The sequence below is a fragment of the Myiozetetes cayanensis genome, unplaced genomic scaffold (genome assembly GCF_022539395.1).
Source record: "Myiozetetes cayanensis isolate MyiCay16 unplaced genomic scaffold, myiCay2020 scf10, whole genome shotgun sequence".
In the NCBI taxonomy this organism is placed as follows: domain Eukaryota; kingdom Metazoa; phylum Chordata; class Aves; order Passeriformes; family Tyrannidae; genus Myiozetetes; species Myiozetetes cayanensis.
The window spans coordinates 33,913,630-33,939,930 of record NW_026086605.1 but is presented as its reverse complement, the minus strand read 5'-3'; the positions used below and the strand labels follow the sequence as shown (position 1 = coordinate 33,939,930).

The window sequence follows — 26,301 nt, the reverse complement described above, 5'->3', positions numbered from 1 at the left end:
GATTAAAGCATTGTGTTCCAAAGAGGTTTAGGATGAGAAGGAAAGGCGGCTGTGCCCGAAACACACAAATAGGATCACAGCCCATGGAAAGGCTCTGCTGCATATCCGAGGCAAAGCTTAGGGATAAAGGGCTGTTCCTCTTGCTGCAGCACCTTCAGCTCACCAAGAGGATTTCTGTGGTTTCCCTTTGACTCACTGGGCTCTTCTCCACACCCAGGGCCACCCTCCTCTAGAAGCAAAGCATTCAGGTTTTTGGGCAGCGGGTGACACGCAGGGCAGGCACAGTCACGTGGCACTGCCTTGGTACAGCTGCTACAAAACCTCACAGAAAGTCTAAAACACCTTCTTGCTCTTACTGTTTCATAAACCCTCAGTGCCTGACTCCGGACACAATTCTGGGGGACAACACTGGGGTACTCACTGCTGTCCCGGTTTTTAAAAAAAACGAACTCAAGTTGAACTAAAAACTAAGACTAAACCCAAGCAGTAAACAAGACAAACCACAAGCTTAACTGTCACTTTAAAAGAAAAAAAAAAAAAAAACAACAAACACCCAACCAAAAAGCCAACCAAGCGACTCCCCAAAAGCCACTTTGCAGATCTTACTGTATCCAAGTCCTTCTGCTCCCAAAACACAGCCCCCGGCCCTCCAGCAGCAGCCAAACACGCCTTTTAACTAAAACGGGATCATCCCGAGCCGGAGAGCAACTCACTCGTGGAAACCGGGCAGGGGATGTAACAGCACAGCCAACTTTTCCTCCTCCCAGCTGCCAGCCAGACGCGACGCTCCCGGCAGGAGGAGGGAGAGGGAGAAGCGGAGAAGCCTCTTGGAGCCGAAGCGTTTCGCGGGAGAGCAGCTGGCGGAGCCCGGGATCTCACCCGAGGATCTCACCCGAACTTCCTTCGCTCGCGTCAAAAGTTGCCTTTCAGCTTCCCCGTGGCCGGGCTTCGTCAGAGCTTCCCTTCCCGCTGCTCCCCGGGAAGCGCCTGGAAAGGGAAAGCGGGAGAGGTGAGCGGTGCACCGGAGGCGACCGAGCGAAATCCCTCCTTGGCATCACCCTCCCTGTGCGTCAGCAGGGAGAGGAGGGGGAGGAGGAGGAGGAGGAGGAGGAGGAGGAGGAGGTGGCTGGGAGTGCCAGCACGGCCACAGGGCTGCAGTTTCCAGCTGGTGCAGCTCCTCAGAGCAGCACGGGGTCCTACCAGCAACTAACACCTAAAACGGGAGGGATTTATCCTATAAATTCAGGTCTGTCAGTCCCTGCCGTGTGCAAGGAACGCCTCGAATCGGTGCTACTTTTGAAAGCCTCCCGATGACACTGCGAAGCTGAAAGTGGCAGTGCAGGGAGGAAGGATTCATTTTCCCAATACACATAAAGACCAGATGTTAAGTCCTACCCTAAAACCAAAAAACCTCTGCAACAACAAGAAAAAAATAAAAAAAGTGGTATTTCCCCACACTAAAAGGAAACCAATGAATTTCCCTAAGCTTCCAACAAAGTTTCTGGCTATATCCCACTGCTTGCCACCAGTAGCAGATTCCCTGGCCAGGCAGCATCGCCAGTATCCAGCCCCTACCCCAAAAAACACAGCGAGGACTGGAAGCACAGAGGTGCTTCCTGCACAGGTACAGTGGGAGAGGACTGTGCCAAGCATCCCAGGGGATGGAGCAGAGGATATCTGCTGACCACTGCCCTTGGGACAGCAGGGAGTTCGTGTAATTGAGGACAAAACCACAACACAGAGCAGGCTGAGTCACTTGTTGGAAAGACTGATGGGATGAGCAGCGCTGCCAGGGTGTTTTCCAGCAGCTTACACGGGAGCGAGGACTGCACGGAGCCCGCTGGCTGCAACAGAGATCCTGTCCAGGAGTGAGGTCAGAGGCTCAGGGAGCAGCCTGATCCCACCCCATAGATGAAATCATATGGAAAAAAACCCCAAACAAACAGGCACCAGCAGGAACAAACAGCAGCATCAGGTTTTCTGAACTCCATCCCAAGAGAGGGAGCCTGCTGCCAGGAATACCGAGGAATCTGCGGAGCCACACCGAAGAAACGCGGGGTGGAAAAAGTCTTTTCAGCAGCTGTGCAGAGAAATCCTTCCACAATCATCTTGTCACACAGAAGACAGGGATTTTTAAGGAGTTTTCCAGGTTTTCTTAATAGATCCACGTCCTTGTTCCTAACACATGGGGACAGACAGTTATCCAATGCAACGTGTTCACCATTAGCTCCTCTATGAAGTCCAGAAGCCTAAAAATGGTCCATGGTCAAGCCCAACTCAGCCCATTTTATTGCAAATATGAGGAGAGATGGGAAGTGTGGATGAGCCACCAGTGAGCTCCCCATGCTCTTTTTCCAGGGGTCTTTTAGTAAGTGAGCCCTGCAACACTCAACAGATGCATCTGCCTGACCTCGCCCTGCTTTCCAGGAGGGATTCTGGAACAAAACTGGTGATTACTCATTACCTAAAGATTTCTGAGATGTAACTCCATCATTGCCAATTCTGTAAATCCCTTCCACTGAGGGCAGATACAAGAAATTGAAGCATTAATTGGAAAAGACACTGCAGGCCACGGATTCCTCGTTGTGCAGCGTCTGCTTTGGGGCATCACACACATCATGGGACAGCAGAAGTCACCTGGTAAGCACAGAGGCCAACCTAATGCCTCACTTCTGACAATGACTGCCTTCATATTTGACAGAAACGCTCTTTTGTTACTCCAGCTGATCTTATCTCGGCATTATTTCCCCCCCCTTGCTGCAGGACTGTGTGAGTTCAGCGACCTCAAGGCACGGTAACAAAGCCAGCCCTGTTTTCCCACGAGTCAGGAGGGGCCAGAAGGGAGAACAGAGGACAGTTTGACGACTATTACAGGTAATTAAAAGCAAGTTCTGGGAACACATTTTCAACCACGAGCCATTTCCACGCTGCATGTGTCCAGACAGATACAACCTAACACCCTGTAAAGCCCTAAACAAATAGAAACACAATGAACTCTTCCCACAGGACGTGCAAAGAGGTGGTTGGGTTGGTTTTTTTTTTCCTCCTACACAATTCAGCCAGGACATATTTAGCCTAAGGGCTGAAACAGAGGACAGCCTGAGCTGCTGACATCATTTTCTTTCTATAGGACTGAATATCTGGGAGCGCTGCTCTCACTCAGCTCAGTGCCTGTTGCTCTGTTTCATCTCCACCTTCCCACACTGCACTTCAACAGGAGAGTGACAGTCACCACAAAAACCCCTGAAGAGGAGGGATGGTCACCAAGTGTTGACCTGCTCGCTCCTTTCCCCATCATGACACGAACAATGTGACACAACACCAGATCTGGGGCTGATTACTGGCACTGAAGAGAAACAGAGCTACTACCAAGCTCCAGCACTGATGTTTATCATTCAAGCACTGGCAAGAGAGCATCCCCTCAAAAGCCTTGCTGGGGAAAGGCTGTCCCTGCCTGGACAGCTTAAAACCTACCTAAACATCACAACAAGTCAGATTATATCGAGCCCACTTTTTCCCTACCCATCAGTGAAGAAACTACCCATTAGCAGATGGAACTCAGCACTGAAGGTGGCAGGTAAAACCTAATGCAAGTATTAAAAACTGCTCATGATTACAGAATCACAAACATTTAGGTTGGAAGAGACCTCCAAGACCACCGAGTCCAAGCTGTGAACAAATTCTCTTTCAGGGAGAAGCAATTTAGCCTTAACCACAAAGTGACTACCTGCTCACTCAAAGGAAACAAATCCTGTTGCTTATTATTTACAGCGAGTTTATTATTCCTTCCAGCTGCAAGTTGAGTTTTTAAATCAATTTGTTTGAGCTGTCTTTGCAGAGAAAGTACAAAAAAAAAAAAATCGAGGATGCTGCTAGAGTTTTAAACAGCTTTGGCAGAGACCTTTCAGCACATTTGCTTCATGGTCCAGAAGTCAGGGAATTCCAGAATGGTTTGGGTGGGAAGGGACCTTAAAGACCATCTTGTTTCAACCCCCTGCCATGGGCAATGAAGCCCTTTTTATTCAAGATTTAAAAATACACACCAGGGGAAAAATAAAAAAAAAAAGGCATGCAGTGGACACCCCCAAAATATCTTTCCTACTGAAAAATAACGTGACTATTTACTATTACACATAAAAATGATTATTTCACCTGTATAACAGCATTAATAGCCATTAGAGCTTCTTAAATGCAAGGTTGTCAATGGACAGTTGCTTTGGAACTTAAAAAAAAAAGCCATTAAATTGACTTTAATGGGGTTCTGATGGATACAAAAAAACATTTAACAGTTGAGTTTGAAATCTATGAAGTATTATCAAAATAACTTCCAGAAGTGCCAGGTTAAGTGCTTAGGTGTGTTTGATGACACAAGGGGAGATTCCAGAGTGCTGATGTGCTCATCAGCTCCAGCAATTAAGATTCCCAAGAGGAATGCTGTGTCATGTAACGTGTGACTCAGAGAGCAACGTCCGGAGGAAACCACGCTCCTCTCTCTTTTCCTATAAAAAGCTCAGCCTGGTCTCGAGTTGAACTGAGTTCCCTGAGCAGAATCCCTCCTGTTTCAGCATCACTTGCTCGAGCACGTGTGTGCCAGAGCGAAGGTGTATTTTAAATCCCCGGCAAAAAGCCTGGCAGCAAACCAAGAGCCTCCAGAAGAGAAAAAAAAGCAGCTGGAAACTCCCCTGCTCCTCCTTCCTTAAGAAATAGTTGGAACACGTGTTTGTAACTCTGACCTCCAGTCACAGGGCTGTGTTGCGACAGCTCTGAGGGATCACACACACCCCACTCCCCTTCCTCCCTGTGACTGGAACCTGGAAAAAAGGATGGCAGGAACAGCACTGGGATCCCCACACATCCTGGAGCTCCACCAGGATGCCGTGCTGTCGGTCCACACAAGCAGCTTCTGGAGTTCTCCTCTGACCTCTGTCAGTGACAAAATCCACCACTTGGCTCATCATCACATGTGCTTCTCCCCCTGCAGGGCGTGTCCAGCCTCCTGCTCTTCCCGATTCAACACCAGAGGTTGACCTTTAAATCCTCGGAGAAACACCTGGATCGCCCCAAGGGTGGCTCTGAACACCTGACACTGCTCCAAAGGCCAGAGCAGAGGAGGAAAACACAGGGCCACGCTGGAATGGCACCTCACTCCCACACATACCCAGTTCAAAGCAAGTGTTTAATACCTCATTTTACCTGGAAGAGCAAAGCTTTCCATAGAAGAGGAAAAACAGACACCCTTTTCAAACTCACCCACTCAACTAAAAGGACTTTTTTTTTTTTTTCCACAGGGCAGGGTGTTATTCCCAAGGGACTGCATCCCACTCTCAGCTTGGGATGTGCCACTCCTATTCTCTGATCCACTTATTTTGTCCTCTGAGAAGTCTCATTACCAGGTTGTGTTAAAATCCTCTGGTTAAAGAAGTCGCAGCCTCAGAATGCCAAATTTGGGAATATTTCTTCCAAACCCAAAATTTCAACCCAAAGGCCTCTGATTACAGATTGGATCCCCACCAAATGCTGTCATGGGACATGGACTGGTGTCCCACTGTTTTTTTCCATTAAAACAGTGAATTCCTTCGCTATTTGCCCCACACCTTGCCACAAGGCTGCTGGGTTTGTACACAAATCAGGTGTGCTCTGGCTTCTTTAAAGCCTTTGACAAACCAAGCTGGCCATTCCCAGGGGATGTGGCATGGAATGACAGATGCCCAGCTGCTGCTGTCACCAAGGACCTTCCAGAGAAACTTGCTTGGTTTAAGTAGGGCTTTGCTGATGCCATCTCTGGCTCTTCAAAGGAATTTTTTACTAATCTGAAAGGATCTAAAGGAAACAACACTTTCCAGTTGAGCAAAATTAGCATTAAAAAAAACAAAACAAAACTCAACCAACCAGAAATAAACTCAGCCAAAAACCAAAAATTAAAGCAAGAGTTTACACAGGAGGATGTTTCCTGCTAGAGGTCAACGCCAGGGCCCGAGGAGGGTGGAGGCTTTTTCCTGCTAAAAGTAAACTAATTCTCCACATCCTGAGTGTTTGTTTGCACATCACACCCGGGGCACAAAGCACAGAGAATCCCACAGCTTCTTGTGGCACCTCAGCAGGATGTTTACTATCCCAAATACCTGACCAGCACTTGCTGCTCCTGCCAGGAGGATCTCTTACACCCAGGCCACTCAAAGACTCTGAAGACAAAAACATTGATTAATCCCTTCCTCCAGCTCCCCTTTTTCCCTCTTGTGTAACGGGAAGTCGATATTCACAGGTTAAACAGCCCTGACACACCCACCCATCCAATACCTTTCTCATTAACAAGCAAGATGTGGGTTAATATCGCCAAGCAGGGCTTCAAATATCCACTTGCTCCATCCCAAGGACAAACAGGACACAACAGAAGCAATCAGGAGAGCTATTTGTGAGGGCCACAGGGTGTTGCATTCCCAAAATCCTCGGGAATTTGGTGCTTTGCACGCGGGGGAGTCGCGTGATCCCAGCATTCCAACACACACCCTCTTCTTGTGACTTTAAAGTGCCACGAGTTCACCTGGGTTCAAAGTATGACCAGGTGGATTCAGAGCTGGAAAGAGGAAGTGATGCTCAGGAAGTTGGAAGCATTAATCCCAAAAGGCTCAAAGGGCTTACTGGGGAAGCATCTTTACATGTCCCCTCATGCCTATCCCAAAAAAGAGGGAACAGACAGAAATGCCACCACAGACATGGGCTAGTTTTGGTATAACTAATATAAAAATCTATAAAATCTAACTGTACTTTTATCTAACAATGATCAAAGTGCAATAAAAACCATTCCCAATCCCTATTTTCAGGCACTGGCCTGTTAGACTTTATTTTTATAACCCTGACCTTCAGTCTAATTTATTCCTAAAAGATGTTCAAGCATCAGTTCTGCGTAAGCAATAAAAATAACAGCCTGTTCCTTCCACCAGGACCATTTAAACTTTGCTTCCTAACACATATACCCCTTCAAAAATTCAGCATTCACTGAAATCCCAACTCACAGTATTTGTTACGTGGACACTTCCCTACAAATACCTGAATTAGGTGTCTTTGACTACAATGCCAAGGACTAACTTGAGCAGGGACCTGAAAGAACTTCATCCTGCTCCCACCACAGCCAAGTCTCAGCAGCTTTGACCTCAAAAAGTTTGGATTGGAAGGGACCTCATCTTGTTCCACCCCCTGCCATGGGCAGGGACACCTTCCACCAGCCCAGGTTGCTCCAAGTCCCATCCAACCTGGCCTTGGACACTTCCAGGGATGGGGCAGCCACAGCCTCTCTTCTCCCCAACTCTATTTACAACATAAATAAACGATGCTGTAGCATACACAGAGCAGCCTAATCAAGCCATGGTCAAACACCTTTCCCCTGGCATTCAACAAATATCTTCTGGCTGGAATTGACTGCACTCACACATTCCTGTCCTCGGCACCAGCCACAACACAAACATCAGGTACGTGTTTTCAAACCCCAGAACCTCAAAGCCCCTCCTTTCAGAAGCACAAACAAGGGGAATCACTCTGCTTGAAACCAACCTCAGAGGGATGGGGAGCTGGCTGGAGAATGTCCAGAGGACTCCATGAAGATGCTCCAAGAGCTGGAGCCCCCCCTGCTCTGGAGCCAGGCTGGGAGTGTTCACCTGGAGAAGGGAGGGAAGGATCCAGGGAGACCTGTGACCTAAAGGGGCTCCAGGAGAGCTGGAGAGGGACTTGGGACCAGGGCCTGGAGGGACAGGACAAATGGGAATGGTTTCCCACTGCCAGAGGGCAGGGTTAGATGGGATACTGGGAAGAAATCCGCAATTAGGGTTAACAAAAATGCAATTCTGTTATGAGCCAAAAATATCTAGTAGGGGAGTACAACAGGGTGAAAGTAAATACCTGGATTTTCTAGAGAGGCAGACTTGCTTTCTTCCCTGTTTATTTACACAGGACTCTTGGATTTGCTCAGGGATTGGCATCTCTGCAAAAATCCAGTGCTCAAACACGCTCAGCTTCACACTGAGCACTTAAAAACCTTGAAGTGTTACTTTTTGTGTCTTCTACAGCTCACAAGCAGCAAAAAGTAGCAAATGCAGCTTCAGACCTCAGGAAACTCGCCCTCAACCAAAAGTAAGTGCCCTTAATTCTGCCAACTACCCCACAAGCACAACACAGATTACTCAGCCTACACCTTCATAAAACCGCCACCCAAATTATTCGAGATTCAGACCAGGCACGATAAAAACAGAGAGGCTGGAGAAAGTTTCAGAGCCAGAGCTCCGAACTGCTCAGAAAGCTCAAGGTAAGCCGAAATTCAGGTTCGCTGCAGTGCAACCACAATATCTGGGGAGGGGGCTTGGGGGAGAGAAGGCAAAGCCTCTCTGCCATCCCCCGACGAGGGGGGACAGCAGCCCCCCCAGCTCCCATGCTGTAAATGCAAGCAGCTGGTGAGACAAGCCCTGCTGGGTTATTCAAGAGCCGTCTGTCCTCAAGCCTGGAGGTTTTTTTTCAGCGACTCATTTCACAGGTCTAAAATACAGCCCCAGCGTTTGGCACCTCCACCCCCCCCCGGAAAGAGAAGTTCACAGGTTTTTTTTTTTGAGGGGGGGGGGGTGTTTGTCACCGGATTAGTCAAACAGAAAAAGGCCATTTACCTTCACAGGCTCCCCCCTGTCCTTCCTCCCAGGGTGATCGTGGGTTTTTTTGTGACTCTCCAGGCCTCCCTTCCGACCAAGAGGAGAAGAAAGAAAGAACCGCTTTATCCTGCAGGTTTGGTTTCGCTTTGGCTCAGACGGAGATGATTTTTTTTTTTCCTCCCAAAGCAAACACTCCTGCAACGTCACCGGGGATATAAATAGCCAGAGGAGAGAGAAGGAGGGAGAAACAGCCCTTCTGGAGAGACTCGGTTACATGAGGAAAGACGTAAGTAAGGGGAATATCAGACAGAAATAAAGCCTTTATTTTCCTGAAGCTGCATGCACAGCGTCCACGTGAACACTACAGCCAGGCCGGGCGATCCAAGAGGAATGTTGCGTCCATCTAATAATAACAGGGAGGTTCTCCCACATTCCAGGCCTTTGCCAAGGAGATGTCTGCTATTCCTGCCATCCTGGCAGCTCACACACACTGCTGAGTGCCCAGCTGAGCTCCAGGAAAGCCTCCTGCACCCACACAGCCTAAGGCAGGGACAGAGGCATGGGAGGGGCTGCAGGGTGTTTGTCCAGAGAAGCTGTGGCTGCCCCATCCCTGGAAGTGTCCCAGGCCAGGCTGGATGGGCCTTGGGGCAACCTGGTCTGATAGAAGCTGTCCTTGCCCATGGCAGGGGTGGAATTAGTGGTAGATCTGAAGGTCCCTTCCAACCCAAAGTGCTTTGTGATTCCATAGGGAAAGCCCCGATACCATTTTTGGGAGGCTGCACCCCTGGGTGCCTCTCTGAGTGCCCTGCAGGCAGCACAGGAAAGGGGCAGGAGGTCTGACTGCACCTACAGGGCTCCAACCTTTGTGATCCCTGAGACATGGTGAGATAAATCGTGAATCATACACCTGGATGAGCATCTGGACACACAGGTCCTTCAGGAAGAGCAGGATGGGTGCTCTTGGGGGACTTCCACCGCCTTCGTATCGGCTGGAGGGACAACACAGCACGGCAGAAACCATGGAGGAGGTTTCTAGAGTGCACTGATGGCATCTTCCTAACACAGGTGATGCAGGAGCCACCGAGGAGAGGAGCTCTGCTGGACCTCAATCCTTACAAACAAGCTAGAAATGGTCAGGGATGCCAAGGTCCTTGGGAAGCCTTGGCTGCAGATGGTGGAGTTCAGGACTTGGAGAGGAAGGAGCTGGGGGAAAAGGCTGCATCATGGCCCTGGATCTTTAGGAGAGGAGACTCGGGCACCTTCAGGGATGTGCCTGAAGAATCCCACAGGCTACAGCCTTGGAGAGGAAAGGGGCCCAAAAGAGCTGATGGATACTGAAGGATCACCTCCTCCAAGCTGAAGGACAGTCCATCCCAACACGCAGGTGCTCAAGCTGGGCAGAGCCAGGTGCAAAGTGCAGCAGGTGATCCAGGAGGAATCTGGGAACACTGACCACACAGGGAAGGAGCTAAGTGAGCCAAAGCACACCTGGAATTGAATCTGGCAAGGGATGTGAAGGCTGACAGTAAGACCAACCTTCAGGAACTGCAGGCCAGCCCCTGAGACCACACGGAAGTCCAGACAAGGAAGACTTACCCTCAGTAGAAGAGGATCAGGTTAGGGAGCAGTAGCCTGGACACACCTCAGCCCATGGGACCAGATGGGATGGAGCCAGGAGCGCTGAAGGAGCTGGCTGGTGTCAGTGTGAGGTTACACTTGAAAATCTTTGAACAGTTATGGTGATCAGAAGGGGCCCCTGAGGAGTGGGGGAAAGCAAACATCCCTCCAGCCTTCAAGAAAAGGAATGGCAATGGATCTGAGAAACTACAGGTCTGCAGCCTTACTTTGTACCTGGGAAAGAGCAGCTAATTCTGGAAAGCACTTCCAGTCACTTCAAGGACAAGAGGGTGATCAGGAGCAGTCAGCACGGATTTATGAGGGGGAAGGAAATCACGCTCCATCAGCCTGACCTCCTCCTAGGATGGAACAACTGTCTGGGTGCACGAGGGGAGCACAGAGGACATTGTCTTGGCTTTGGCAGGACTTCCAACACTGCCTCTCATCACACCCTCAGGCAAGCTGGGAAAGAAGGGACTAGCCCAGGGGGCAGTGAGGTGGAGGGAGAACTGGCTGAATGGCCGGCCCAGCGGGTTGTGGTCAGTGGCACAAAGTCCAGCTGGAGGACAGACACTCGTGGTGTACCCTGGGGTTGACATGAGAGCCAAAATGGCTTAACCTCTTTGCTAATGACCTGGAGGATGTGCACAGTGTACCCTCAGCACTTCTGCTGGTGACACAACACCGGGAGGGGCGGCCAAGACAGCAGAGGGTCACAATGGCACTTGGATGAACTCGGACAGGCTGGAGCAAAGGGCAGACAGGAACCTCGTGGTGTTCCAGGGAAGGAAAGGCAAAGTCCTTCCCTGAGGCAGACTGACCCCAGGCACCAGGACAGGCTGGGGGCTGATAGACAGTACTGCAGGCAGTACACACCACAGAGAGTCTGGCAAATGGTCCTGGGCAACCAGGTCTAGGTGACCCTGCTTGACAAGGGGGGCTTGGACAAGACAACCTTCTCCAGCCCCACCCAGCCTGTGATCCTGGGACTGTTGTGCTGCTCCTTTTCCCACCCCAGATATGATTTCTGACACACACAAGGATTCAGAAGCAGCACCTGGGCCCTGCCTGAGGTGCCTGCCAGGGCACAACCCCACAATGTCACAGCGCTGAGAGATCCCACACCAGCTCAGCAGGAACAACCCCCACGTGCTGGATCTCACTCTTGAGGCTAAGATTTGGTTTCCAGCACTTGGTAACTCGCCTCTGCTATAGTTTGGCTCAAATTCCGCTTTCCCAGTGTGACACAGGGGTCAGCCAGAGACTGGGACCATCAACAGGCCCGTCAGGAGGTGTTACATCATCAGACTCCCTGGTATTACTTTAATTCCTTAAAGCTCCCTTGCAGTCTCCATCTCAAGTTTTTCTCCCTTTTGCCTTTTTTTTTCACTTTTCTTTTTCTAAACATCACCTCTTAGATGAATACTTGAAAAAAAGCCCTCGGTGCCACAAATGCTCTGTACCACCTGTAAAAACCAGAGGATGATTATCCTCTTTTACAGCAAAGCAAGACACGGATATTCTTTAGGTTTACTAATTAAAATCTTCATTAACTTGGCAGATAACTACTTCTTGTAAGAATTGAAATCCTAAAATTTTTCATTTCAAGGCCAAGAGATAAAAGTTGCCATTTTTTTAAAATTTCTAACATTCCCTGTTCCCACAGTCTGGCAAAAAGCCCAATGGGAGCCACGAGCAGTGGAGGGAAGTGCAAAACTGATCCTACCTATTAAGATTTCACCCTAAAAAGGAGGGACAGGGAAGACTGCGTGCAGAATTAAGGTTTTTGTATGAAAGTTCAAGATAAAACACCTTTCTACCCAAGCCTCAGCGCATTTGTCTTGCCTGGTTCTCAGTTTAGCACACCTCCTCCTCCTTCTCCTCTCTTTGCAAATACACTGAGCAGGGAGAAAGGAGAGCACAGCTGAGATGGGCCAGGGCAGCTGTCACAGAGGTGGCCACAGCACTCACCGTGTCCTCACTTGGCACAAAAAAGATGCCACTACAACTCTGAGCTGACTCTCTGCATGCGTTTGGTCCAGGGGGTTTGAGGCCATCCACAATTTTGGCCTCTTCCCATGGGTGTTATCCAGTGTTAGCCTGAAAGAGTTGAGGCTGTTCAGTCTGGAGAAGAGCAGGTTGTGTGGAGACCTCACAGCACCTTCCAGGATCTGAAGGGGAAGCTGGAGAGGGGCTGTTCATCAGGAACTGGAGTGACAGGACAAGGGGGAATGGATTCTCACTGCCAGAGGGCAGGGTTAGATGGGATATTGGGAAGGAATTCTTCCCCTGTGAGTGTGGGCAGGCCCTGGCACAGGTTGCCCAGAGAAGCTGTGGCTGCCCCTGGATCCCTGGAAGTGTCCAAGGCCAGGATGGACAGGGCTTGGAGCAACCTGGGATAATGGGAGGTGACATCTCAGCAGGGGGTAAAACGGGATGGGCTTTAAGGTCCCTTCCAACCCAAACCGTTCTGGGATTCCGTGAACAGGTGCACAAAGAGGCAGCCCTGAAACAACAGGAATTCCCTACACTGATGTCCTGGCCTGCACAGGGACTCACATTCTCAGCTCACTTACAGTTTTGCCTTTAAAAACCCCCCAGCTATGAACATCAAGTTTAGCCCAGCATCTCCAAACATCAAAGCAGCTCATCCTAGGGAGGCAAAGGAGTTGCTTTCCACTCGCAGCACTCTCAGCACACAACCAACCCCATTTACACGGTACTTTTCTCTTGGGCAGCATAAGCTTGTGTTTCATACTGAATTAAACCCAATAAAGCAGAACCAACTAAACACAGAAATAACTACAGAATCCTCTCTGGACTTGCAAGGGAAAGGAGAGGCTGCTAATTGCAGCCCAACTCAGCTCCTCGCTGCCACAAAAGCAGTAGCAATGTCTGTATTGTGCATCAGCACAGGGATTTTGGTTCTCATGGAAGCAGCTGGCCCGGCAGCACCCCCAAAATCCATCTGCCCCATCAAAGAGGGAAGGTTGGTTGTTCTCCACAAGCAAACCGCTCACGGTTGCTCCCCACCAGTTAATCTGCAGCTTCATCTCACCACCAGCCCGACCAAACCACCCAATTTTGGCCGTGGCCAACGGGGAGCAGCCTCAGAGAGGGACTGTTTGTATGGAACGGTGCCAGGAGCTGCTTTAACGAGCTGTGCACGCTTTCCTGCCCCAAGGCTTGTAACACCGAGCCTCTGCATTTGTGTCTCATCTTCTTGCCACTCCTGGCACTCGAGATTATTTCCAAGGAGCACCATGCAGCAGGTTCCAGGGCTTATTTACTGATTAAATCAGGCGTTTGGGTCGAGCCAGGAAGGGTCTGTCCATGTTACCCTGCTGTAACAGGGTGGCTCCTCTGCAGCAGACACATTCAAGCTGTGGGATGCCAGCAGGCTGCACCTGGCACTCAGAGAGCAAACAGAACAAGCAGGGAAACAGGGATGCTGCACGTCCAGCACGTGACTTTCATTACAGAATCACCCAACAGGAACCTCAACAGAGCTTTGGGTCGTTCATCTACTGACAAAAGTAACAGCCTGCCTTCCTTAAATACACCTGAGAGACACAGCAGCTCTTCTCCTGCTTAAGGGCTTTCTGTGATCAATAATGTTGAAAACCTGACAAGATTTCAGCAGAAAAGACCTTCATTGTTCATTAAATAACTGCAATATTGACTATTTGTTAACACAGCTGAAGACTGTATTTGCTACACCACTAACTAAGGGAAAATTCAAGCTTCCACATCAATCATGCATCTCTGAAATGGACAAGCAAAAAAAAAAACCTCAGTTTGTCTTCAGCATCCCAAAATGGACCACAGCTTTCCAGGGCTTTCAGTTCTAAATGAAAGGCTGACTGCAGAAAATTCCCTTGTAAATGTTTATTATTCTAATTTTAACCTTGGGATGCTTTTAGGGCCAGCAAAAAGCGAGACCAAAACCCAAGAGACCAAATAATCCACACAGGGATTTTCTCCTGCCTGTGCTAGTTCAAAAGTCATTCTGAGATGCAGAAGTTGTTTTTTTTAATTTATTTTTAAATCACTGTTTAACCTCTTGTACTGGAAGCATTAAATTACACCACAGTGTCGGAGCAGATTGTGCAAGAAGTCTCTTAGAGAGGCAGGGACATGGATTCCCATGGGAAACGACACTTCCCAATGCCAGTATTTCACCAGTATCCACAGTGGGGAGCAGAAAACCCCCTTTTCCTTTGCCTTTCCACGGTGAGGGGTGTGAGACTCCAGGAACACAGAAATACCTCCCAGCAATACACTCTCTTGTCCAAGCTCTTCTTCAGCCTCACACGAGCTCCCCTCAGTTCCTTCCCAGAAAGGTAATCCCTGAGATGCAACCAGACACCCCTGGGGTGTGTTTTGGAGAGTTACCAAGCCAAGAGGAAAAAAACCAAAACAAAACAAACAACAACCAAACAGCAAAAGCCAAAAGTGGCCAGTCCCTGGGGCGAGCAGCTGCCTGCAGGGATAAACTTCACTCGCAGACAGCACCAGGCTGGTGCCAAAAGGCTTTCCCCAGTAATTCTGACCTTTGTTCCTTGGCCAGCCTCATCCAGTGGAGCAGCAGCGTGCCCAGGTCTCAGCTCTGGCACTCTTGGCTGCACTAGAGCCTGTAGCCTTCTTCCAAATTCTCATCAGTCCAAGTCACACGGGCAGGATTTACCTTCCCTCTCCACCCTACCAGCTCACCACGTGCTGATGGGGCTCCCAGAAGCTGAACAATCCACCTTTCTCCACCTTCTGTGGTCAACAGGCTCTTCAGTTTGACCCAGAGATGATGTGCTGCTTGTTTTGTTCTACCTGCTATGTGCTCAGGCATTTCCTTGTGAAATAAAAGCTGAATTCCCCAGTAACCTTGTCTTCCCTCTGTGTCAGAGCTGTAGTTTGGTTACTGAAGCCACAGTTGGGTTTGTTTTGAGGGTTCCCCCCCCTTCCTTTTTTTTTTTCCTAATCCATAAGCCTACATATCCAAAAATAGTCAGAGCAGACCAAGATCTTCCAACACAACAAAAAAAACTTGAGCACATCATCGATACAAAAAGCACTTTCTCACACAGAAATTCAAAACCTCAACAGCACCATAATAAAATGCAATAAAAAAACCTTTAAAGGAGCCCAGGTCAACAGACACAATGCCAGTTAAGTGACCTGTATGACAAGCTACACTTGTTTGGGAGGGAGGGAAGAAAGGTGCCACCTGCTCACAACATTTCAGATTCAGGCCCTCACTTCAACTCCAGATCCCTGGATCTGAGTTTGTCACACACCACACCCCTCCTGTGCCCAACTCCAGCTTTTCTATCCCCTCCACCTGCAGTTGCCTCAGGTTCACCACCTCTAAGACTTTTGAGCAGCCTTGTGGGAGTATTTAGGGTAAGATCATCTAAAGGAAATAGCTTATTGTTAACCATTCCCAGGCCAGGAATCAGCATTTTAGCAGGTAAAAGCCACTGCAGGCAGCTTATGAAGCAGAGCTGATGATGTGAGCAGGAGGGAATGCTGGAGGTGAAAGGCACAGCCACTTAGGCTTCCACAGGGAAAGAGAAGAAACCCGACTTGCGAGGCAGCTCATAGTTCTTAAATCTTATTTAGATGACAGTATAAATCCAATTATATACTTATTAAATATTCCACACTTACTTACAATGATTACAAAGGCAAAACACCGGGTTACAGGGTAACCATTGTCTGATATCAACCACATGGCCATCTAAATCCCAGAATCATGGGATGGCTTGGGTTGGAAGGGACCTTCAGGAACACCTTGTTCCAACCCCCTGCCATGGAAGCAGTCAGTAACTAGAAGATGGGCCAAGGCCTTTTTCTAAGCAATTTATTCTTAAAATCATCATAAACTATGAAGAAAATGCAGGGAAATAATTCAAGTACGATTCTTGCTGATTCCTGCTGCAAACAGGTCTTTTTCCCCCCACCCTGCAGTTCCAGAGGAGGGATTTTTTTTCCGCCACCACTTTCAGCTGCCACAAGCAGGCTATTGTTTGGATTTAGCCACGCAGCAGCACTCCTGATGCAAGCCCACAGCTCGGGCAGCACCACGGACCTAAAATGGAACAGGAGGGAATTCAGTCAGAGAATTCAGAACAGAGATTCCCACTAAATACCTCTCTGGAGCAGCACAAGATCCGTTCGGCACAGCCAGGGGAGCGCATCCAACTTCAGAGAAGTCCTGAAGCACTTCCCAACCTCCAGGTGCCCCGAGGGATGTGGTGTATCAGGTGACAGCTCAGCAGCAAGTTCAGAGCAAACATCCTGCACATCAACTGCCCCAAATCCAGGAAGGTCGGAACCGCTCAGGACGTCCCCGCGTCTCCCCCTCACATGAACAGCTCCAGTGCATCCTCCCTCCTTCACAAAGTCATCCCAGGCCAGCTGGGATGGACCCCAAAACAGGTCCTCTCTCTGCACTGGTACCTTAATTCTGACAACTCCTGCTCCATCCCTCGGCAAAGGGAACCGAAATGCCGTGAGCTCACTTGTAGCTGTGGCAACGGCGCATGCAAATCCTGCCACGCTGCAAAACTTCGCTCTCCTCCAGCGCACGGGAGCGACGTGTGAGCAAAACCACCCTTTTTTTTTTTTTTTAATTCCTTTCTTCCCCTTCCTCCAAGGAGAAATTGGGCTTCTGAAAGCTCTCCCCCTCTAAAGCAAAAACCCAGCTGGCAGGGCAAAAGTTAAGCCAGGCACATGTTGCTTTAGTTGGGCTTTAAAGTGCAGAGAAAACGGAGGCAGAGGAGTTCGGGAACAGGGTGCAAGAGGTTCAAGGTCTCCCACGTGCAGCTGCAAGGGCTCTACTCGCTGTTTACACCTGGTGAGGAGCAACTCTATTTGTAGCCTTGAGTTTTGGGCTGACCAAGTCGTGCCCCTGCTGTTTTGATACGATGAAGTTGCAGTGCATGGACAGGCACAGAAGAGAAAATGGATTTAATTCATTTTAAATTAATTCTTTCCTGTGAGGGTGGTGAGGCACTGGCACTGAGAGGCTGTGGGTGCCTCAAGGCCAGGCTGGATGGGGCTTGGAGCAACCTGGTCCAGTGGAAGGTGTCCCTGCCCATGGCAGGGGGGTGGAACTGGATGAGCTTTAAGGTTCCTTCCAACCCCAGCCATTTTTGATTTCGTGAGGAAGTGACCCGTTTTTCACAAAGCAATCAGAATTCTAAAGAATCAGCACATCTGAATGCAACACCCTGAGCTTTTCTCAGGAAATAAACTGGGTATTTCCAATGGAGTTGCAGGCACTAACTGCATATAACCCTCAGGGGTTAAAAACAACCAGTGGGGGTGGTGAAGAAACAGAGGAAAAATAATAATAATTAAAAAAAAGCAAGCCTCACCTAACAGGTTTCCAGCAGCAAAGCCCGTGTGAACTTCAAGACCTGAATTGCAAATTGAGCTTTGGTGAGAATATTAACTCTGCTTGCAGGGTATCTCTCTGTGTGGTTTGCAAAAACTTCTAAGACAATATCCTGAACGGCAAACAAAGGGTAAAAAAACACACCACCGATGCTTCCTGCATGTTGAGAAGTTTGGGTGGGGAGCTTCGAGATTCTGGCTCTGGTGGGGGTTGGTTTTGGTTTGGAGTGGGGGTTGTTTTGCTGTGCTTTGTTGGGCTGTTTGTTTGGTTTTGTTTTGTTTTAAAGGGCAGTTTGGGTTACCAAGCCCAAATCACTTCCAAGGCTGTAAACAGTGCAACCTAACCTCCACCTATTTAAGAGCAAAGCAAATCTAATCCCACGGGCAGGTTATTCTATCTGGGAGCAAAGCAAAGGAGCTAAAAACGAAGGAAAGGGAGAGTTACCATGGGATACCAGGATGCGTCACTCCTCTTGGCTCTCTCGGCGCCACGTGACATGTGAGCCGTGAGCGAAGAACTCGGCAGATGGGATAGGAATGAAAAAAAACAAAAATGTAAAAAGGTCTCTAGATTATAGCAAAGTTTAGGCTTTGAAATCTACTGCTGGTGGCTACAGAAATAGAGGCAAAAATATTTATCTACAAACCAAGCTATCTGTCTATAAATCTATTGCCACTGTGCAGTAAATACGCGCTTCTCCTTCCAATAATCGTCAGCATCCACGCTTTCCTAACAGTTCCTAATGGTAAATTCAGTCCAAGCACATTCAGAAATACTGCCCTTGCCATCTCCAGCGAGAACTATCACTTGCCTTTCACAGGAGGCAAAGCAGGTCAGTAGTTTGTGATTTGCTCATAAATACAGAAGCAGCCACTTGACAGCAACACACATGAGCAGTCCAGAGTTCAAGAGAGATCAGAAGAGGGATAAATCACTTGGAATTTACTCTCAAAGTTACCACAAAGGTCACCAAGTCCACGCCTCGGGATGGAGCCCATTGATCCAAGACTCTTTTGATTCCCAAGGTATCACTGTCGAGCAGCTGTGACACCCCCACACACTCTCACCTACACTTGGATTTTCACCCCACTCAGTCCAGTATAAATTCAACACCTCCTGCTCTGAGTCCCCACAAAACCATGGAGTGAGTGGTTCAATGTTTGAGGGCTCCCCCCTCTCCTTTTTACAGCTGCCAGTTTCTTTCTAGCACACCAAAACAGCTCTGATTCAAAGGACATTATTCCATCTCCATCCTCCTCCACCTCCCAAAGCCTCCTAACACCCACGTGCTGCTGAGCATCAACATCTCCAGGGAAATTCGCTCCTTTCACATGCCAGCCAAGCAAACCACCTCCCTGTAGTAAAGAGTGACGTAGAGCACAAGAAACCTTCACCCTCCCCGGCTGAGGGTGCGATCCCAGAGTTCCAGCTCTACCCAAACATTACGTCACGCTGAAAATCGAGTTTCCAGGGTAATGCTGGAGCCCATCTGTCTCCAAGGCACCACAGTAACCTGATCATCACCCCAAGGCACCAGCTGGCACGCCGCCACTCCAACCCACCCGGCTCCCAGCACGCTCCTGGGAGCTCCAGGCTGCAAAACTTTGGTCAAGGAACACAGGGAGTCAGCCAGGACACCTGCTGCAATCATCTGCTCCTCAACACCAGCTTGTTACCACCTGAGTCATTTGTCATTACATGGGAGCCGAGAAATCCTGCCTTTCCTTTGCAGCCCCTGGGTTACACCAGTGCGTGACGTGGCATTTGAAAACAGCCCCGTGTGTTTCTGACCTGCTTCCAAAAGGAAGCTCCAGGTTTCTGCAGACACATCAACACAGAGGCACCACCTTCTTCAAAGGCACGCACAGGATCCTGTACCTGGGGAAGAACAACCCCAGGCACCAGCAGGAGGTGACCTGATGGAGAGCAGCTCTGGGAGAAGGATCTGGAGGTGCTGGTGGGCAACCAGCTGTGCCTGCCCAGCCGCGTGTCCTGGGGACAGGGAGGGCAATGGGATCCTGGGGGCACCAGGGAGAGCATTGGAGCAGGGCAGGGAGGGGATCCTGCCCCTCTGGCCAGCCCTGGGCAGGCACATCTGCAGGGCTGGCCCAGCTCTGGCTCCTCAGCACAGCAGGGACAGGGAGCTCCTGGAAGGTGACTCCCCTCCAGAGATGCCCAAGGGCTGGAGCATCTCTGGGAGCAGCAAAGGCTGAGGGAGCTGGGGCTGTTCAGCCTCCAGAGCACCCCCTGAGAGGGGCCCTCAGCCATGGCTGGCAGGGGCTGCAGGGAGGGGGCAGAGGATGGCCCAGGCTCTGCTCAGGGGGCCCAGCAATGGCACAAGAGCAATGGGCAGGAACTGATGCCCAGGGAGCTCCACCTGCACAGGAGGAAGAACTTCTTGGCTGGGCAGGGACCCAGCCCTGAGCAGAGACCAGAGAGGGTGTGGAGTCTCCTCACTGGAGATATTCCGGAGAGCTGTCTGGACACACTCCTGTGCCGTGTGCTCTGGGCTGGCCCTGTTGGAGCAGGAAGGTGGGAGCAGATCCCCACCGTGGTCTCTTCCAGCCAGACCCAGTCTGGAATTCTTCAAAACATTGCTTTAATAACTGTTCCCAGAGCCAGGAGTCTTTAACAGCCATGGCTGGGTTTTATCCAGCCTCCTTTGAACCTCTAACCTTCCAGCAACATTCCTGCAGCAGGGAATACCACAGAGTAACCACACCACCAGAACAAAAACGTCACCACAAGAACAACACTGCCAAAAGCAAAACTTTCCCTTACTATAAGCTCATGCTTCCTTGTTTTTTTCCATTGAGAAAGGCCTGGGTACAGTCATCCTCTCTGGGAGATGCAAAGCTCACACTCTCATAACATTGCTGTTCTCGCTCCCTCCCTTCACAATCATTTCTTCTCCGCACTAAAGAGTCAAAGTTGATTTATCTGCTTTTATACAACAGGTGCTCTCTGTGCCTTTGATCACCTTCAGCATCCTGTGCTGAACCTCTCTCTTTTTGGAGATGGAGGATTCAAAACACGTGGAATCACGCAGAAAAAGGTGGGGGGGGGTTTAAATTATTTTCTTTTTTACAGCAGGTTGTTCTGTTTTCTCCTACTTCACTAATAATATTTGTTCATTCAGCACTTTGACCTTGCAGGCATTTTCAGTGTAAGGATCTCCAAGTTCAGTAAAAAAAGCCTCCCAAGAGCAGAACAAAACCCCAAACTAGTAATGTTTTTGCATCCTGCCAGTGTTGTGGAAACAAGCATTAGGCTTCAGAGACAGGAAAGAGCCTGCAAAGTGCAGTAACCTCGACATTTCTCAGTTCCAAAACTTCATTTCCACCAGAGTAGAAATTCCACTCCAGAAAAAGGAATTAACCACAACCCTGTCCGTGCATTTGCCTTCCTCCACACACCTCAAGCTGTTTGTGCACTGTAAATAATCAAATAAATATATAAACACGCACTTTGGTCACCTCTATTTATTAATTCCTGACACAGTACCAACAATATGGAAGTGCAGAGAAACAAAACACTGCCCTTTTTCTTCTTCTTTTTTTAAGTAACTAACTGTTGCTTAACAGCTTCACTGACCTTGTAGCTCACAGGGGTTCTGAGCAGAAAGTTCCCCTTGCTTTATCAGAGAAACAGCAGCTGCAACAGTGACTTGCCTCATGTTCTTTGTAAACAGCTTTTAAACTGCCACGTAGAGCTACATGAAGGAGCTGGAGGCAGGAAGAGACACCCTCTAACTGCTGACAGGGAGGGTTACTCGAGCTTCAGCACAAGCATTTGTAGATGAAAGAGCACGACTGACAGCTCGAGGAGTACACACCGGTTTTCAAATCACTCCTGTGATGTAGGGTAATGTTTGTGATCACGGCATTCACCGGCAATCAGATCATCCATTTAGCAGCAGGTTTGCCTGATCAGCTGTCTGGGGACTTCAAACACATCGGCAGAACTGCACAACTGGAGATGGTGCCTTGGCACTCAGCTGAGGAGCTGCACACAAGACCGAAAGATGAAGGGCAGGCTGGGTGTGCACCTGATTCCAGGCGAGCTGCACGCTGTCCTCGCTGCCTGCTAAGCCCAGACCTGTTAATCCACCTCTGCCTCACCTACAGTGCTCGAGTCTGCACCTGCTGCTGGCTCCATTTCAGTGCTTTTCAGGCCAGGTCATTATTTTTGGAGCAGACAGGGTTGGAGGGCCCAGCACCACAGCAGGGCATTGTGCTGTGCCAGACACACAGCACCAACACCTTTAGCAGGGGGCAGACACAAGCAGCTGCATCACCTGATTTGGATCAGCAACAGCATTCCCAAAACACGTGGAGCAACCTGGATAACACACACCAATAACAGCAGCATTTGTCCAAAGCAGGGCCCTTGTCTTTCTGCCACTTATCCCTAGGGAGCAAAGTATGTTAAATGTAACATTTTGTCTTCCCAAGCAGTACATGGAAATCTGTCAAAACAGTTGCTGACAGCTTTTCAGCTACTCACTGGGAATGGGGACAGCACAGGCCAGGAAAAAAACCTTTTTGATTTCATGCATCTTGAAAACACAGGCAAAAACATTTCAGGAATGAACTGCAACAAAGCTCCTTGTGCAAGAATCCCAATAAACATATTATCTGCTGAGTAATAAATGAAAATAAAAATGAAAATAAATTTAAAATTAAACCATGCAGTCATTTCAAAGAACTGCATCTGTCATTAAAATTAGGAACTAACGAGTCAGTGCTTGTCCAGAAAGAGAGAGCTATTTAACTGAATCCCAGAACGGTCTGAGTTGAAAGGAACCCTAAAGATCATCGCATTCCAGCCCCTGCCATGGGCAGGGACACCTTCCACCAGCCCAGGTTGCTCCAAGCCCCGTCCAACCTGGCCTTGGACACTTCCAGGGGCAGCCACAGCTTCTCTGGGCAACCTGTGCCAGGGCCTCCCCACCCTCACAGGGAAGAATTTCTTCCCAGTATCCCACCCAACCCTGCCCTCTGGCAGTGAGAAGCCATTCCCCCTTGTCCTGGCACTCCAGGCCCTTGGCTGTTCCCCAGGGCTGGAGGCAGCTCTGCAGGGGGAGTCTCCCCTGAGAGGGGCACTGGGTGTAATTCAACCTGTTGCATCCCTGACTGAAGCTGGGGGGGAAACCACTGACTAATAATGCAGCTTCCCAAAAGGCACGAGCCCCAGCAGTGCTGCCCCCAGAGCCTGTGGCTCCCGGGGTGCAGCCCCAGAGGGTGCCCGGGTACCCCGAAAGGCTCAGCCTGAACACAGCTCTGCTGCTTGCAGAGACACCAGACAGGAACCAGAGAGCCAAACGAGATTAGGGCTCAGCGAGATGGTGAATCCAAACAAACAAGACATTTTGAACTATTTCCAGCATGACTTCAGCACAAAATAACATTTGCACGTCAGTGTAATCGCTGATGTTTTAACTGCATGCGAAGGGAACAGTCACGCACAGCCCGAGCTCAGCAGCAGCTGCTCAGCCTTCAAAGGGAGCAAAAAGAGCTGCAAAAGAGCTGTGCTGTAGCTCAAAGCCTTTCAAATAAAGACTAAATTCATTTACATTCACTCCTCAAGCACTTGAACCCTAGCAGAGCACGGCCTGTCCTGTCCCCAGACATCCTGGGGAGGGGATGTGACACTTGAAACGAGTCGGGATGGCACCAACCATCAAGTCCCAGCTGAAGCCTCACGTCTACGAGGCTCAGGGAGTAAAAGAAATGAAGCCAAGGCCAAAAGGAGCACAAGCCAAGAGGATGCAAAGCAAGAGGGGAAACCCATTTTCCCTTTGAAGCCCTGTGAGGGCCGGTGAGCACACCCTGACGGGAAATCCTATTACTGGGGCCCCTAAGCCATGAATCAATCTCAGAGTCAGCCGGGGCAGCCTCGGGACAAAGGAACAATCATCTGCTAATTCAGGCAACAAAGCTGGAAAAGGAAGGTTCCTTCTTCTTCAGGTTAAGGATTAATCATCAGCAGGTACAGCCTATTTTCATTAAGTGCAGCCACTTCCTGCCAGCACATCCCTTGCCTTTTCCAAGAAGCAGGGGAGCAGCTCCGTGTCTGAAGGCAAATGAATTTAGGAGACAAGATTGAAATGATCAACAGCACAGAGCCAGCCAAGCTATTTAATAAGCAGCTGGGAAGTTTACCAAAATCCAAGACAATCGAGCCAAGCTGAACACGGGGAACACACAACCTTTGCTCCAAAATCCCATTTAGACCTTTAGGTTTTGGATGAGCGCCATGTCCAGTCCTTCCCTGAACACCTCCAGGACAGGGACTCCACCACCTCCCTGGGCAGCCCCTGCCAAGGCCTGACAACCTTTTCCAGGAAGAAATTCCTCCTGATTCTTCAGGTCCAACCTGAAGGTTACTAGAGGAGCCCAAGAGGAGCTGAGGAGGACACCCATGGTTTCTCAGAGTGTGAGGACAAAGCCAGCAGCAGGTTGGAAAAGGTGCTCCCAGCTGTTTGCAGAGGGGCAGTAAGGTAGTGCTTCCTCTGGGATACTGCAACCTGTTCAAGCTCAGGCCTGAAGCAAAGCAGAGGTACCACTCAAAAAGTCCATGTCACGATGAACTCGTGGCCTACAGGGGACACAGAAACACTCCTGAAGTCACATTCAGTTCTGCACATGACTCATAAATTCCCCCCAAAGGTGTTCAGACACGCACAAGACAACACCCAGAAACCAGTCACCACTTCTAACAATGATTATTTGACATTTCCCAGGGGGGAGGCTGGTTGGTGGTGGTGGGTACTGGGGGTTTTTTTTGGTGCTGATTTTTTTTTTGGTTCATTTTCTTTTCAAGCATCTGCTCTAGCCAACTGCTGCCCATTTAATTGGGAATTCTGACTGCTGAGTAGTCTGCACTGGAATTTACTTTTAACCATTCCAAGCCCTTTGCTGCATTCACACACACATTTCTATTTCTGCCCAACCAACTTAAGCACAAATATTTACCAAAGACGGCACAAACACCCAGGCCCTGTTCCCGTGGAGCTAAATTTGGGAGGCATAAGCACACCTGGCTGCAACAAGCTAAAACAAAAAATCCCTGAGACGCAGGAACTGAGTTCCAGGCACAAAAGCCACTGTTCTGCACTGCTCTGTCTGCTTTACACACCACTGTTACATTGTGATTCCACAGCAATCAGTGCCTGCTTTGCTCTCTGAGCCCTGGCTTTCTCCTTCAGAGCCACTGAAATTTAAGTTTTAAGAGAGAATTCAGCAAACAGTTCTAGCAAGCACGTTCTGTGCCAAGGAGGAGGATGAGTATATTTATATAACAAAAGGCTTCCTGGATTATTTTAAGGCTCGAGTTCTGCAAAGCGAACAATTGAGGAAAGGGATGTTTTTCCTCTGTTTAAAAAAATAATACTCGTACCAAAAAGAAAGAAAGAAAAAAGCCATTGAAAAGACATCAGTGTCTTGATAGTCTACTATGTGAGATGCCTGGATCTCAGCAAAAAGTTATCCGTGTGCTTTGTGATCCCCCCCAGGTCCAGAACAACATACACTGAAATAAATACACATACACTGAAATAAATACACAAGTATCAGAGGTTCCAGACACAAAGGCACCAGCAAGTGAATATCTGCATATAAATGACAACCTATGCCACAGAATTACAGAATCACTGAGGTTGGAAGAGACCTCCAAGGTCACAGAGTGCCCCCTGTGCCCGATGCCCACCTCTGTCCCCCAGCCCAGAGCACTGAGTGCCACGGCCAGGTCTTCCTGGGACACCTCCAAGGGTGGGGACTCCAAACTTCCCTGGGCAGCCCCTGCCAAGGCCTGACCACCCTTTCCAGCAAGAAATTCCTCCTGATGTCCAACCTGACCCTCCCCTGGCACAGCCTGAGGCCGTTCCCTCTCCTCCTGTCCCTGTTCCCTGGGAGCACAGCCCGACCCCCCCGGCTCCCCCCTCCTGTCAGGGATTGCAGAGCCAGAAGGTCCCCCCTGAGCCTCCTTTTCTCCAGGCTGAGCCCCCCCAGCTCCCTCAGCCCCTCCTGCAGCTCCAGCCCCTTCCCAGCTCCATTCCCTTCCCTGCACACGCTCCAGCCCCTCCTCTCTCCAGCTGAGGGCCCAGAACTGGGCACAGCACAGGGACAATCCCTGCCCTGGTCAGAGGGAACAACCCAACAACACAGACCCCACAACATTTTGCTCAGAATCTTTTCCAAAGCAGCCTCTTGCACTGCACCTGTTGCTGCTCAACCCGCAATTAAACTTGAAGTAATAGGTCACTGCATTATTCACCACGCCTGTGTACTGGGTGCAGTGACAGGAGCTCCTGGTGTCTGCTAAAAGCATCTTCTGCTCTTAATAATGATGTAGCTGAAGGAGGGTGGGGAAAACAGGAATTTTTCACGGCTGCTGAAAACAAGCCTAAATATTACAGATTGTCCTGAACCACTGTGACAAAGGTGCAGCTTTCAGGAAGCAGCAGCTCCAAAAAACTGCTCAGACCAATTCACCCAACCTGCAACATGCAAAAAAAAAACCCCAAACTATCAGTTCCCTCAATTTTAGCAGCACTGATGTTTAGCCACAGCGTTTTTCTCATTATTCCTGGTGGTATTTCTGTGAAAAAGCCACTCAACATTTTGATTAATCAGCCCTTGAGACCCACATACCTGA

General features: G+C 49.4%; 1 protein-coding gene across 10 annotated transcripts in view; it reads right to left on the bottom strand.

Annotated features, from left to right (window-relative positions):
* SGMS1 (sphingomyelin synthase 1) overlaps positions 1-26,301 on the bottom strand; it is an 80,033-nt gene that overhangs the window by 31,729 nt on the left and 22,003 nt on the right. Inside the window, exons 1-2 of one of the 10 annotated variants that reach the window (XM_050305661.1) lie at positions 18,088-19,804; positions 714-987 (exon numbers count right to left, since the gene is read on the bottom strand). The exons of 1 other annotated variant lie outside the window; for it this stretch is intronic. The gene's annotated coding sequence lies outside the window, so the exon portion shown is untranslated. 8 more of the 10 variants (XM_050305662.1, XM_050305660.1, XM_050305659.1 and 5 more) reach the window with 8 other exon arrangements.